Raw genomic sequence first — 15,979 nt, 5'->3', positions numbered from 1 at the left:
TCATTAACGTGTCCTGTCCATTGGCTCGTTTGGATCTATTAACATAATTGTTCTTTCTAAACAACTGGGTCATTCTCTCTGCCCAAACAGAAAATCAAAGCTGGCTTTGATATTTTGGACAAATCACACAGACAGATAAAAACACGGACTCCTCTATAAACTCACCCAGGCTGTGGTTAGATTAAAATCTTGTGATTCCATTTAGCATCAGCCTTAAAGTGAGACTCACTGTGGGGCATATTTGAAAACAAACAAGATGGGTCTGCAGCTTTTTCTGTTGTAAATGTCCTGTCTGCCTCTAAAACCTAAAGCAAAAATATTTTTCCAGCCTATTTCGATAACATTCTTCTCCTCACCCTAAATGGAAGGGCTCGCTTTTACCCTATTCTCTCCTGGTCTGGGATGTAAAAAGGAATATTCCCCTTTTTAATTTCTCTCCTGTTGGTTTCCCCTTTTACTCGTTTCATTTTTTTAGGTGACATTGTTCTACTTGCCAAACCTGTAACTTTAACAGAGGGTGACAGGGTGACCTTGATGACAGATGTTCCTGTGGCAACAGATGGCACTAGCAAACCCGAGAAGCTGCTGTATGCCGTCTCCCTGCCACCTGTGCATGGTCAGATTGAGCACATCAATTATCCCGGCGTGCCCATTTCCAGTTACAGTCAGTTGGATGTGGTGGCCCAGAAGGTCTCCGACGTCCACGACAATAGCCATGGGGCCGGTAAGGAGGCACTCAGGTGAGAACACCTCCCCTTTGCACACCAATGTGCTGAAATCCCTCATCCAGGGAAGGGTTAAGTCTGCCTCTCCTTCTCCCCATATCAGTTGGTGCAATATTTAATGACTAATGTGGTTGTGGGGAAGAGGCTGCTGCAAACAGTAACACGATGTAATTTTATCATTACAGCAATTACATACTTTATTAACTGTAATACTGAAGTTGTATGGCCAAAGGCAATAGGAGTCTCACAGGCTTAGGATTGGGGTGTAACCAGGTAGGCTTTCGTACCAATTAGCAAGTGAAATCAAATTATTTAAGTACATATAAAGAATTTACCACATTTCTCAAAGATGCCAGCTGTAGAAAAGGAAAAGCAAAAATTCCCCATCTGCGACTGTTGTTGCTTTCTGGGCAGTTCGTTCTCCTGAAGGGGAAAAAAAAATAATAATCGTAACATTGTCTGAAATGATCAGGAGAACTTAATCCAGATGGTGGTGTCATTTCTAAGAAAAAGCATATGTTGGCCATTATGATACTTAAATATAATGGTTTTACATTCCTCTAGTGGGCACAAAAGGCACACAACAGAGTTGGCGGGGTTTTCTAATCTTCTGAATGGTGGCAGTGGTGGTGGAGTGGTGGGAGATTTTATCTTCCAAATGGTGTGTTTCCCAGAAGACATGGCAAATTCAATTGAGGAGAGCCTGCTGTAAAAGCCGTGCTCCTGTGGAATGTAAATTTGTGCCTTCCTTCAACCAGTAACAGTGGAGAGGTTTAATTTACTGCCCCCTTCGGATGATCATCATTTTATATATATTCTTTTGGCTTCTTTTTTCTTCTTCTTTTTTTTCTTTAACATGTTTTTCTTTCCGATTTGCTTTAAAAGTTATTTACGCTCCCTTTGCAGCAAAGTGGTCACTATAACTAATTTTATTCTTACCATGATTAACTATGAATAATTTCCTAAGAAATGAGTCAAATTAACAAGGGGAAGAAGGAATCAATAAATCATGAAAGCAGCCTATTTCTAAGTGGGGTTAAAACCACCATTATATAAATCACAGACTCTAAATGATGACCCGCTTGGATATGAGGGGGGGAAAAATGTCCATTTAAATTGCAGTGAAGGGAAAAAGGAAAGTGAGGGCCAACATCTGTGGCCCCCACCCACTGCACAAGGAGGGGGGCACAGGAGACGGAAGGAGCTCCAGGGAAGGGCCCTGGGACAAGGCAGAGATGTGGTTTCCCTGTGATGGTTGCCACAGAGCAGCTGTGGGGAGGCTGCCAAGCAGGTTTGAGAAAAGCTCTGGGTTTTGGATGTTTAGGCAGAAATGTTTAATGGCACCTTCTGCCTCCATCCCTGCTCTGTGCGGGAGCTCAGGAATGCAGGGGCTGACCCGGCCTCATGCAAAATATCTCAAATATTTTCACTTCACTTTGATATTTTATTTTTTTCATTTGTCTTCATAGGGTTAGTGACAATTTAAACTACTTGGAGACCATTCCAGAACCAAGCCCATCATGCTTCTTAGCTGGTTTATGTTACATCCTTTTAATCTTGCATTAAGGATCATACTTTGTCTGGTGTCATGTTGAGTGCAGTAATGTTAGGGCTAGATTTCAATCTTTCTTGTTCATTGAGACTTAAAAATTTGAATTTTATACAAGGACTGCCATCACTTTTGCAGAAGAGTGGCTTATCCATCTTCACACCAACATGTTAGGACATCTTTAAACTGTAGAATTTGGGCAGACTTTCCTCCTTGAGTTTTCTATGGGAAAGAAGGGGTCAAAATGCTTATTCCTTAGTAAAATGGCAAAAATAAAAAAGGAAGGGAAAAGCAATTCTGCTTGTAACCTCCCATTTGCAATTCTTTTTATGATGATCTCTCCTCCCTGAACACATTATGAAATGGCCCCAGCTCCCAGCTCACTGGGAAGGGGTACCTATTGCCTTGTGTTATGGGCTGGTTTGTCAGCTGGTTTAAATCAGGATATCTCCATTTGCTGAAATGATGTCGTAGCCATTTAAACTGTGCCTTATAAAGTTAGTTCATAAAGTTGCTGAGAGAGTCTCTTTCCTAATGTACTTTGTGGTCATGGGAGCTCATCTTTTTTTTGTGGCACTGGGGATTATTCCATTGATTCAAGCTGATGTGGTGTCTCAGAACCTGTTTGCCCTCTCTCTCTTTTGCCCACCTGGCTGCTGTGGGCAGGATTTGGTTCAGGCCTTTTGGCAAAGCTGTGCATGGGATCAGAGGGCCCCAAGGCACAGTGGTCGCTCCTGGCTCACAACATCCCCAATCACAGGGCTTCCACCAAAATTCAGCATGAACCAGTGAAGCCTCGTGCCCTCATCCCTCCCTCTGAGCTGGCGCTGAACCAGGGGAAGCACACAAGCCTCTTCATCTCAGTGTCCTCTGTGGTGGTCTCAGTGGGTGAATCATGCTTATCCAGTGCTTCTGCACTGGTTTTAATCTTGGTCTTGTTCTTTAATAATAAATGCTGCTGAACAGAGTAGTGCTTACAGAGCAGCCAAGAATGAAGTCTGTTTTTTCTCTACAAACACAGCCCAGTGCGTGTCCCCAGGGCAGAGGGACGCGTGTGGGGAGGACTGGACCCATGTGATGGAGACAGAGTGTGTCTCCATTTCCTGCTGCATGTGGGGGCAGAGAGCTGGGGGACATGGAGATTGGGCAGAGAGCAGAGGAGCAGAAGTGGGGGCAAGGAAAAGATTGTGAAGGGTAGAACTTGAGTGGATGGGCCAGTTGTCTCTGCAGGATGCCATCTCTGCCTCTCTCCTTTTCACAATTCCTTCCAAAAAATGGAATTTATGGGCAGGCTGGGGACTGCCTAGCACAAGGGCCAAGTTGTGTCCGAGGAATGTACAACCTTGGCCTCTCTCAGATATGAGGGAGATGCCTGTGAAAGGGAGGATGTAGGGTGAAGCCAAAAGAGAGCACACCCGCTGGCTGCCTCCACCACAGGAGTGTACAGTGGGTCCAACAGCTCTGCAGGAAGACTGGGATTCAGGAAAAGAGATGGGGGACTTGTCTTTCAGACAAGAAGGAGTTAAAACACAAGGATTAAAAAAAAATTCCTTTAAAAAAAAACCCCACACTCACACACACTCACACATACTCACACACTCTCACAAAACCCTGCACCCTAAATTAATTTCTGCTGGTAATCTATATCGGGTTAAATAACGCCTCATTATTCTGCAACACAGCTGAGGCTTCTCAAAATGTTTATCTTGTTTTGTAACTGGTACCTTCTGGCATATTCCAGTGCCAACTCTCCTAGCTCTTGCTATATTTCATTCTCACTATTTTTGGAATGGAGCTGCTGGTTCCAGGTGATTTAATAAATTGCTTTTTTTTGTGTTCCTTTTAACTTACCCATCTGCTCAACACATGCGTAACTTGCAATCTGTCGGCAGTTTGCAGAAAGACAAACTGTCAGAGCTGCATGCATTTGACAACTTTGTTCCCAATTAGATTAGTGGTAATTTTAACAGATTTCAGGGCAATCGAAAAAAGGGATGACATGTTATTAAAGCATCAATTTTGACAGACCCAAGCACATACAATTTCAGTGTAAATTATTTTAAATGCTTTAATTAAAGCTATGAAAGATTTACCCTTTTAAGTGGTAAGTGATTGCAAGACAAATATAAAGGGAAAGTGGATAACAGAGTTTCCTAAATGGTTTATGCTGCGCATGGCAGTCCACAAGTCACCACCACCATAATCTATGACTGTAATGTTGGAGGCATAGTTAATTATTCATAGCCTCATCTCTGGAGCAGACGTGATTAAGAACATGAGGAGCATTCAGAGATCCAAGCAGTACCTATGAAACCAGAGCTCAAGCCCCTCTTAGATCAGATGCTGTTAGGAAAGGGTTTAGAGGTATCTAAATGGTGGATATTGGTGAAGATAGTTGATATTTTAGTAAACACACTTTCATTTTTGCCCCAGTTCTGCTCTGGTTTAGCTGGCCAAAGCTCAGTGGTCAGGGTGATTTGAGACTTAGAGCAGTTGGGAATTTTCTATACTTGAGGACACTTTACAGGCTGTACAAGTCCTGTAAAAAAAAGAAAAGAAAAAAGAAAAAAATACATCATTTATTATTTAAATAGCATACAGCACTCTAAATTTGTCACTCCAGGAGCACTCTGCCACATGTGTAGCCCATTTAACCATTTAAATGATTTTGTGAATTATGGCCCCCTTCCAGCATCCTTTGTTCAGTCAAGGCTGACCTCGGCTTCGTGGCAAGAGAGATGGACTTGGCCCATGTTTCCCAGCCCTTGGGTCCCAGCTGGAGGATCTTTGGCCTCCCTGCAGTCACACCTTCATTGTACACTGAAACGTTGGTCTGACTTGGAGCCGAAACCTTCCAGGATGTTCGTTCCAAGGGTTTTGTTTATTTTCTGTGTGGTGTAAACCTGCCTCATTTTCAGATTGTTAAACATGAATATTGCCTTCCTGTGTAAACTGTTGGTCCCACAACCTGCACTGGAAGTTTATTTCCTTTTAAATTCAGGGTTTGTAGGGCTTCCTGTTGCTATTTAGAGTAAAAAGCAGCAAGCACACTCTCCCCACTCTCCCCTGTTTCTTAAGATCAAGCTTGCATGCATCTGTTTTGGGTTTTTCTTGTTTTCTTTGGAGTTGGGTATGGCTTGGTATGACTTTCAGAAAAGTTTAAAAGTTTTTCTTTGGAAGTTGCTGACCCGAAGTGTAGTACCAAAATGCAATGGAAGTGAGAGAAGTTTCTCCAGTGAGCACTGCAAGAAGCTGGTCAGAGCATGAGATTTCTTGCTCTTTTCAGCAGTTTGGATGCTGGAATATGGAGTGGTTTGTAACTGGCACAAGAAGTCCAGCAAATAGGACAAAATCCTGGTGGAAGTGTCTCACCACCTTTGGGGCTGTTTTTAATCTTGATGCACATAGTGCCAGTCTGTTCTCTGCTTTGCAGGTCTGTGAACCAAACTTTGAAGCATTTCACAGTTGGGACAACTCCTAAATCCTCTCAAATCCCTTCCTCTAGTCCTCTTCTCAGCTGGTGTGAATCAGCAAGGCTCTGTTTAATCCAATTAACCTACTCAAATGTGCGCTGGTTTAAGATCCACCTCATGTGTCAGTCGATGAGCGCTGGCCTCTTGAGGTGTCTGAGTTTGTCATGGAAAATCACCTTCCTTCTTAAAAAGGGAAGGAGACAACACATCAGAGATCAGAGTGAAAGAACAAGATTGTCCTTGTCATCTCCCAAATCTGTGATGTTTGAAGGCCACCGAGAAGATGGGGCCAAGTGATGGGTAATGGGCAACTGGAGCAGATTGTGTCAGTGCTAATATCAGATCACTCATGCTCACACTGAACAATGGCATGGGAATCCTGCCCAGAGGTGCTTCACCTGGCACAGCCTCTCAAAAACCCTTTTGTTTATATTTTCTCCTTGCCCTGGTATAGCCATTTGCATATGAAAGAGACTGTTGTACACTGGGACCAATTTAATAGGATGAAACACTCCACTGGCACAAGGAATGTGGTAGGAAAATTGGAAACTTTTATTCCATTGCTACAAAGTCAGTTGAGGTTTTCCTTACAGCAGACCAAAAAAGGAGCCAGCAGGACCTGTAATGCAGTGGTACCTGTGTAGAGTGGTCTTCTGATGTAACACTAAATAGTATTGAATGACAAGAGTATGATGTTAAGACTAAGACTTAGCCTGCAGAAGATTGGATCCTGTGGTCTTCTCCTTGCTCATTAGCACTTTCCCTTCTGAAGGATCTCTAATAATTTTGGTTCAAAGCAACATATGATGGAGATTGGAGAGATCTCATCTTCCACATGGATTACAGTTGGGATAGAGGCACAAAGAGGTAGAAGTCTGAAAAATCTTCTAATTTTTAGTAAACTTACCTGAAGGCTGTGGCCAGTTAGAGTTTCTGAGATCAAGTCACTGGTGAAGGTGTTTCCTGTAAACTAAGCAGAGTCATAAAATTGCTTATTCAATCAAGTCACATAGAAAGCAGAACAAAATCCCCTGCTTGCATACATATTGAGCTTTTCTGCCTAATCTATTTTATAATGTTTTGCAATTAACAGGCCAGTGCTCATCAGCTGATAAATAATTAACAGCTGTTGTTTCTTCTAGGTCATGACGTAAAAGGCTTACATAGGACAAAAAGTAGCTGGAGTTGTTTGCCAAAACTCTGACCAAACATACATTTACCACTGAACAAAAGCAACTTTCTCTGAAAAATGGCACCTCCTCTTTAAGAGTTTGCCAAACTTACCAGGTAAAAAGTATTCACCTCCTCTTTGTGTCAGCCAGGTTTTGGAAGTCCGAAGTGAAGGCTTCTCTTTTTTACTGGCATTATTCAGACAAATCAAGAACTCAAATGTAAACACAAGTGTGTTTTTTATGAGTCACCTACATCTTGCTAATATCTATAGTTTTCCTGACATTACACACAGGATTGTTTGATCTTTGCTCAAGCTCTTTAGATCTGGGAGGAGAGAGATCTGAATGTGATGAGATGTAACCACCCCTAATGGGTTTAAACAACTGTAGCAGTCTACTTGTTATTCATCTCAAATAACTAAAAATTGACTTACTGTATATTCTGGTTACAAATGAGAGATGCAGAAAACAGATCATTTGGGAACTCCCTTGGAAGGCATCTTGCTGACTGTCTCCAGCCTGCAACTCATTTATTTCTTTACTTGTATCTGTTTTGAGTGAGGGGAAGGTCTGCGTGAGCTAGGAACACCAACAAGAGGAATACCTGCAACTGAATCCGTGCTGGAGGAGAGCTCGGTGCCTTCCTCCAGAGCTTTTCTGATTTGTTTAGTTTTATACTACATGTTTATCAAGCGATTATAAGTGTTCTTGGCTGAGAGAGGGGGATGACTCCTGTTTACAGCACACGCAATCATCTATGATTAAGCAAGTTCATACCGTGCTCATGCAAAAGTTCAGTCTCCCACTTAGACAAGCTTTACACCTGCTGTAAACGTTTCCACTGCAACAAAGAAGCGTGTTTCTTGTCCGTGGCTTTTTATCCAATAGTTTCACATAGTTTTTCATATATCCTAACTTCAGGCCAAGGAACATTGGAAAGAAAAGGTTTAAAAACTTGAACATGTCTCCAAATTAAAATTGTGAAGCTATTGTAGACAGTTGAGGATAGCTGTGATGTATTTGTGGCAGAGAGTGTCACTGAAGAGGTTTTCTGTAACATTTTGTACTGTTTGGAGTTTCCTAAGTGTTGCAGGCTTCATGCCCAGGTATATCGGTTTGCTGTAACACAGCCAAGTGACCAAGGTGTGAAAAACTAAGGCCAGGTCAGTATCTGCCAGGATGGGATGCAGTCTCCCAGCCACCTGGGGATGGTTGGAAGTGATAATTGCTGCTATGAGAGAGCTGAATGTACTTGTGGATTCTTCTCCTTTTTTATTTTTATATAGGAGCTCAAACGTGGATGCACCGTGCTTTGGCCACCTACTCCAAATTCTCTCCTCTGCATACTGACATCTCCTGTCTACTTCAACTTCGCCTACCTGTGGTGAACCTCTCAGGATATCTTGACTCAGCATTGGAACCTCATCCTGGTATTGGCATGATTGTGTATGGTGAAAAATAGAGATGCTTGCTTTCTGTGCCTTGCCAGCACTGACACCACTTACCCCCAGCTGGATATAAATATTGAAAGAGCTGGAGATAGATATTGGCCAATTTTATGCCCCAGGGTAAAGATACAGGCTCAGACCTTTGCTCTGGACCCATGGTGCTTCTGGCAGGTGAGATGGCAGTGCCAATCTAAGTGACTGTGTATAAATACAGAGAGGATGGATGGATGGATGGATGGATGGATGGATGGATGGATGGATGGATGGGAGTGGATCATCTTCTTCTCCATGGATGCGATGAGAACTCAGGTTGGTGGCAGCAGAACCATTTCAGCTGTGTGTCTGCTGTGAGTCCAGTTTGTGCTACACTGGACCACAGGTCACAGCAAAACAAATGCTCATCTTCCCAGCTAGAGCAGTCCAACTATCCTGATCTGACATCCGAGGTTCATGTAGACATTTGTTTACTAATGTATGCAGAGGGAACTTATTTAAAAGTGGTTGTTCAAAGGAGCAAAGAAAAACTCCTTTGTTGTATTCCACTGGGACTGTTTGGTTCAAGGGGAGCACAAGTTGTCTGTGATTCTTCCTCCAAGCCATGGTGCTAAAATCAGGATCATTGGTGGTTTCTGTTGACTGCTTGTGTCTTATGAATTCTGGACTAACCACTGCAGTAATATGATCACAACCTGTGTTACCAGTGGTTGGAGTGCCCTCAAAACTATCAGGAAGGCTGAACATGTAGTCAAGAATGGCTTAGACCAAAGATTACTTGAGATCCTTAGCTAGGAGTGGCCTGTGTGTGGACAAAAAATCTGTAAGGTTTTGCCTCTCATTTCTTTTTGGTAGCATCTTGGTTTTTATTCTTTCCCACCCTTTTCCTTTTGGGCTTCCCTGAAATCAGATTATGCATCATCCTAGAAGAGCAGAGCTCTGTCTTTTAGAAAAGATGGATTTTAAAATTGATGTAGTTCTCTCCACCCCACTGGGGTGGAGAAAGCCTGATGTCAGTGTGATTCCACCACTCTCCCCAGATGTTCATAAGCCTCCAGGTACATAAGCAAGGCCTCCACCTCACCCAGCAAAGGAAGCCCTGTGCCTTTAAATGCCCTCCCCATGGCGGGTGCACACTTTTCTGCTTATTCTGAACTGACAGGTTTAACATGTCGTTTGCCTGGTCACCAGAGAGAGGCACCTCTGGCAAAAGTTCAGAAGTCAGTGTTTTGGAAAGATTGGTTTGACCAGCTCTCAAGCGAGAGCAAATCCCAGACCAAAGGCAGTCAAATCTTCAACGACATTTAACTGCTGTGGTGCTGTAGCTTGCTGACATCCTTTTAACCTGGAGAGGAGCGTTCAGCACACTTAAACCTTCAATTTTATTTATTGTTTCTTTTCTGCTTTGTTGGCAGGGGGAACCTGGGGTGAAGACAGGATGTTTTGACTTAATTCTAGTTAATTAATTAGCCTGCATCTTGTTCTGGCCCAAGACAGCAATTTTTGATCTTGCCTTGGTATCTAGTCTTCTATAATATATAGTGTTGCAGTAAGGATATATATTCTCTTATTGCCTCTTCAGGGCTTGTTATTGAAATGATCTTAAGATTTGCTGCATCTTGTTTTGTAAAATTGCCAGTTAACAAACTTCTTCTCCTCCCTTGCTATTTAAATTGAAGGGTAACAATTTCTTAAAAACACCCAAACAAACAAGAGCATGCAAACAGTTAATAGCAAGTGGTGCCCAAATTACATATTTCTTAAACTCGTGGCCTACTTTACTAATCAGTTGTCATAAGATGTCAGATGGGGACCCATCACTGAAGAATTGTAGAATGCAGCCAGTGAAGCAACTAATTAGCTGGGCAGTGGCATGGAGGTGTGTGTCCCCAAGGAGCTAAAATGATCAGAGCAGGTGAAGAAAGTTTGGACAGATCAGTATCTCTGTGGTATAAAACTCAACACTTGGCTGCATTCACAGGGATGCTGAGGGTGAGGGCACCACGGGTCCTCCTTGGGGATTGTGCATGGTGGGGGACTGCAGCACCACTGCTTCCAGAAAGAGAGGCGAGTCAGCTGAACGCTTGGAGGAGCATGACCTGAGATGTGCAGGGATTAGAATAGTTGAGCAGTTTCTGGCTTCATTTGGGAGAGCTGTAGCTCTCTGGCTTATTTGCCAATGGCTTATAACTCATTCCTGAAGCTTTTGCTTCCTGGTCACGGCGAGAGTCAGCATCGGTTATTCCCTGTGGGCACCAGACAGGCCTCCCTTCACAGGCAGGGGATGGTCATTGAGCCAGCAGAGCAGAGGAACCATTGCCTCCTGCTGCAGCTGGGGGCAAAAGGCCTCAGGAACAAACATAAGGACCTCTCTTGTGAACTAAAAGATGTAAAAGACTTAATACTTATAAGTGTTCCACATACTCCTTTAACACTAATTGTTTTAAAAGTGCTGTGTGACTTTCTTCCCTTTTGCCTTCATCCCACCCCAACACAGGTGCACCCCTGCTGCTCTCATGCAATTCTGCCTCCCTATTCAAACTCCACAGGTGCAAGAGTGAAGCAAATCTCCAAAACTCTTCCAAAGGATGAGCCTCCAATACCCTGCAGGACCTGAATGTGGGTCAGTGTAGGACACCAAGAGCCCCTCACATCAGCAAGTCACTCACTTTCTCAGCAAAAATGAGGATCTCAGCTCCAGCTTCTTCTCTTAGAGTAAGATCAAAACCAGGTATTTGACTTGGGATCTTCACTGCAACAAGTCCTCAGGAAAAAATCTTCTTTTTGGTGCTTTGATTTTCAAAATGTTATTGCACGCTGCAAGAACAGTCACACAAGACTGATGTATTAAGTATTAGTAATGTTTAGCTGTCTTGCTGTACAGATTAAGGATGGCCATGTCACAGGAATTACCAGGCAATTCCCAGACCTGGAGGTCACTTTTGAGCCTTACTCTTACAAGGGCTTGATTCAGTGCAGTAGACTACTACCAAATGTGGCAACCCAATGTTCAGCCTGGATCCACAGTTTCAGGACTGACCAAACCCAGGGAAAAGGATGCTGTTGGAGGACAATATGATCATGTCACCAAGGCTGGCAGACAGGCCGGGAGGACACCTTGCACAGGTAGCGTGGACCACGTGCCCTGGCAGAACCCCACTCAGCAAGCCCACACAAATGCTGTCCGGAGCTGTAAAAGTGAATAGACACCAGTTCTTTCCATCCTGCTGAATTCAGGCAAGGTACTTACTTGAGGGACAGATTCTTGGTTCCAAAAAAGCTGCTTTGACCTTTGAGCTGCCAAATTCCTTCCCCCATTACTTCCCATCTTTCTTTCTAGTGTTGCACAGCTACTCTGAGTCATTGTTTATCTAATTTAATTAACATTTGCTAGTGCCTGCAACCTAAAACACTGTCTTAAAACATTTGCTTGAAAAGCTTCCTTGTCCCAGAGCTGTCATTTTTAACATGATGGATAATGGATAGAAATAATTATCCTGAACAAGGTTAGACAGCTTAAATTATTTGAGTTTCAAGGAATTAGTAAGCTTAGCTAAACATCTTATTTTTCAAGACACAGTAATAATAAAAACACAGCAATGTCCATAATGGATTATAAAAAACATACTCTGCTAAAATTTTTTGTGTTCTCTCACAGGTTCAACACCTTTATCCGGGAAGGTTTAAATCAGCACATCATCTCATACATGGAATTACAGAATATCCTGATTTGGAAGGGACCCACAAGGATCATCGAGTCCAAGTCCTGGTCCTACACAGGATATCCCCAAGAATCACACCATCTATCACCATGTGCAGATCATGGATTGAAAGGACTTTTGAATCCCAGACAGGGTGCTTCCAGGGCTGTGAGTGCTGGTGTCCAGCTCAGCTGGTCCAAGTGGGAGGGCAATGCATGCATGGGTTATGGGAGGACCTGGGTCCATATAAAGTCAGTGCTGCATTTGCAGCCCCCAGAACAGCTCTGGAACAGGCCAGAAGAAATCAAAAGGCTGAGACTGGGTGCAAACAGAGTGAGATATTTCAGCTTTACAAAGGTATAAAGGAGAACGGAATTGGGCTCACTGCCTCTGTATTATTTCCCTAGTCCATAATTTTGGGGAAAATACAAGTTCTGAATTAATCATTGACCTTTAGCTTCGAAGAAAAACAAAACTTTGGCATTGAAATTGCCAAAAAATGAGACTAACAATTTGCAATTGCTTAATTTCCCTCCTAGAAAGCCAGGTGCAGCCAGGCCTCTGCGGCGCTTTGCACTGCGCAGAAGTGAGATCTCCTCCAGGGACGCTCAATCCAAGGCAGACAAAGAAAACATGAAGAAAAACAAGCACCTGGCAGAGTAGTGCCAAGCCACAGGCAACAGGACTTGGGAATGTCCCCTTCCTGCCCTGCTCATTGCACTGTGACACCTTTCAAATAATGAACCTCCTGCACTTGTAGAGATGCAGAGATCTGACGTTGTTCGCCTCGGTTTGGAGCAGGGGGTCACATCCTGCTGCACAGCAGCAACATTAATGCTCTCAAGAACTGCCCACACATCCCACATGGACCCAACCCCCAGGAGCAGAGGCTGGGTTATAGGCTCCTGCAGTCTAAATTGCTAAATGCATCAATATGATGGAGATTTTCACATAAGGTAGATTTTTTTTTTTCTTTAATTCTCATTTTACAGGTTTTATATTGCTGGGGCCTTTTTAAATAAAAATCCTAATTAAAAAAAATAGTCCCTTTTCACTTCTGAAAGCAAAGGAAAATTTTCTTGGAAAATTTACCCACTTGGTAAAATTCAGAAGTTTTGCTTTGACCCTCACTTTTTACATTTTTAGATTCCTTTTTTAAAGATCTCTGCGCTGGTGTAGAACGATTTAAAATTCCTCCAGCAAAGTGCAGTTTTATTGCTCCAGAGGCAGCATAAAGCTGAATGGGTGGCTGTATTTCAAGCGAGGAGCTGTGGGAGAGTGCAGCTTGCAAGTGGCAATAGAGCCCAGAAACTGAACTCTAGCCTTTCTATTCAGTGCTCTTTTTATTATTAAGTCATGGAATAAGTAAAATGTTACGGGGACACTTTAAATCTACACTTGTTTGTACAGCATCCAATGAATATGTGATGGGGAAAGAAAATGAAAAATGTGGGGATGTTGAAAATAAGGAAAAGATTGGATGCTGAAGAATCAAGTGTGGTAAATTACGAGGTACCATTAAATCTGTAATTGTAACCTGAAATGGAGCAGCATGGCTTTGGTGCATTCTCACGCTTGTGGGGTGGCTTTGGGGTAGGTGATCTCTACTTGCTGGCTCAGAGGATGGGACATCTCTGTGACTTGGCAGGAGGCAGCAATGTCCAGAAGCTGCCTCAGCTGTACCAAAAAAAATGTTATTTCAATATTGAAGATCCCTTTTGTTTTGATTTTTTTTTCAGACTTGAAACGAAACAGTCCAGACCTGATTTGTACAGAACTTCTGATCGTGTTTGTGAAAGTGTTGACACAGGTGGCAAAGACAGGTGAGAGTGTGGAGCCATCATTCACACCCTCATCAAGGCAGGATATGAAAGAGGTTTGGGTGGAGGATGCCTGCAGGCTGCCATTAGCACCTCTTAATGATCTGAGGCCTAAATGTCTGGTTGATGGCTCTAATTTAGACTAATGAGACTTGCTTTGTTTTTAAGGGCTAAGAAGGTTCAGCTGGAGCTGGCTAAGGTTCACCTGCAGGGCTATAGGTTGTTGTTCCTTCTAGGGTAAGACAATGCAGATAACCCACCATCAGCATTTACCTGTTATTCCCCATTAGGATCCAGCCTTGCTGAGTTTTTTGGGTAAGTATCTCTATCCCGACAAGAGTTAGCACCTCCCAGCATAAGGAAAGCAGGAAGAGGCAGGGGAGTGAGGCCACTTTTCCAGGCAAGGACAATGAACAACCATTCCTAACACTGGCACCACGCAGGCTGAAATTTTAAGAAGCAGCCGGCAATTTTGAAGTCCTTAGTTGTGCTTTTGTAACCCAGGATAAGCAATAAAATGCAAACATTGCTCCTATTCCTATCTCCCTGAGCAGGATGGAAGAAAAACTTGAAAAAACCATTTCCTTGTGTTCTGGGCTGACAGGAACCACAGATTTATTTCTGTTTCTCACCAGTCTAAACCAGTTCCCTGCTGATCACCACTGGCACTAGAGCTCCTATACTCACCTGCCTGCCGCTTTATGCTGGCCTCATGACTGGAAAGTCATGGTGATTTCCCCAGTGGGAGGAGGTGGGAATCCCTAGGCCAGGCGTGCTGGGAAAGAATGGAAATGTCAGATTCTCCTGCTGTAATTTCTTACCTTGTTTTAGATGTGGTTTAAATGTTCCAAATTCCCTGTAATTGGTTTTCTCTTTCTCCTACTCTGAGAAAACAACACAGTGTTAATTATGGTTTCCTGGCAGTGTTTTTAACATGCAGTAGTGGGACAGATGTGAACGCTAAGGAGCTTTTGCTGTGCTTTCTGTGCCTCAGATGAGGAGCAAGTGGCCCGTGAGCTGCCCCATCATTCCTAGTGCTGTAAATAACCATAGTTAGTGTTTTCTGTGTATCAGAGATGGGTGGGTCAAATGGCAGAGAGCACTGAGGCACACAGTCCCACGGCAAAGAGATCCCCCTGTGTACCATGGATTAAATCCTGCTGCCTAAAAAGTGATTCCAAAGTTGTCAGTGGACTCTTGGTCCAGATTTTATGATACCCAAGACTGTTGCAGTGCTGCAGTCAGGCGCTGAGCAGCCATAAGAAAACCAAATCCAAGGGATGGGGAATAAGACCTATGGGTGGCAAAGGTACTCATCCACAAACCTTCCCCATGTAGCGAGAGGAGAGCCAGCTCTGCCTTTTTATCAAAACCAGAAATCAGATGAAAGGAACCACAACCCACGCTGGGTATCTGCTCTTTGGGTTTTCCTTCCTGTAGCACAGTTGGGTTTCTGATGCCATTTGTTGCCTGTATTTGTGGATATGTAATATGAGGCAGAGCACGCATTATTGGGGAGCCACAACTGAGAGATGAATAATATGGTTGGGTGCCAATGTTAGCCTTGGCCCTGTGTATCCATCTTGTTGGTAACCTGAGCTAAATTGCTCGCTGCAAAACCAGGAGATTGGTTTTCCTTAGCAACTACTTTGTAACTGCAGAGTGAATCCAACAAAAGCAGTAGTAAAGTATCATTATGTAGGTACTTTTTTACAGTTACCAGGTCATTCTTGGAGATATAGATCCATATATATAATTAATGCATTGCCTCTGTGTTCTGGGTGACTGTGGGAAGCTGGGCTTTGGAGCATGAAGTAGCTGCAGCCTCCTCCATAGCTGGAGTTCAGAGGGTGTGACAGCCTCTGCTCACACTTCTTGGTTGGGAGGAAGAGCTGCTTTGCCCCCCGCCTTTTGGTCATGTTGCCTGGCCAGTTCTTGGCAGACCTCTGTCATCTCCTCCCATCTGATGGCACCTTTGCTTCTCACCTGCCCCATGACTGTGTTAGTAGAGCAGTTGTGGTTGTCCTGCTGGGATTTTGGCCAAACACCGTGGCAGAAAGTGCTCTTAAACACATTAGGCAGCACTAGGGAAAACAG

General features: G+C 43.5%; 1 long non-coding RNA gene across 1 annotated transcript; it reads left to right on the top strand.

Annotated features, from left to right (window-relative positions):
* The first annotated feature begins 685 nt into the window (after nt 1-685).
* Nucleotides 686-12,721, top strand: LOC125330473. The gene is made up of 5 exons (XR_007205553.1): nt 686-740; nt 8,206-8,349; nt 10,911-11,487; nt 12,020-12,230; nt 12,602-12,721. It is a non-coding gene; the product is annotated as an uncharacterized LOC125330473 (long non-coding RNA).
* Nucleotides 12,722-15,979: the final 3,258 nt, after the last annotated feature.

The sequence above is a fragment of the Corvus hawaiiensis genome, chromosome 9 (genome assembly GCF_020740725.1).
Source record: "Corvus hawaiiensis isolate bCorHaw1 chromosome 9, bCorHaw1.pri.cur, whole genome shotgun sequence".
Lineage (NCBI taxonomy): Eukaryota > Metazoa > Chordata > Aves > Passeriformes > Corvidae > Corvus > Corvus hawaiiensis.
The sequence above is the reverse complement of the archived record's forward strand: the minus strand, read 5'-3'. Positions and strand labels throughout refer to the sequence as shown.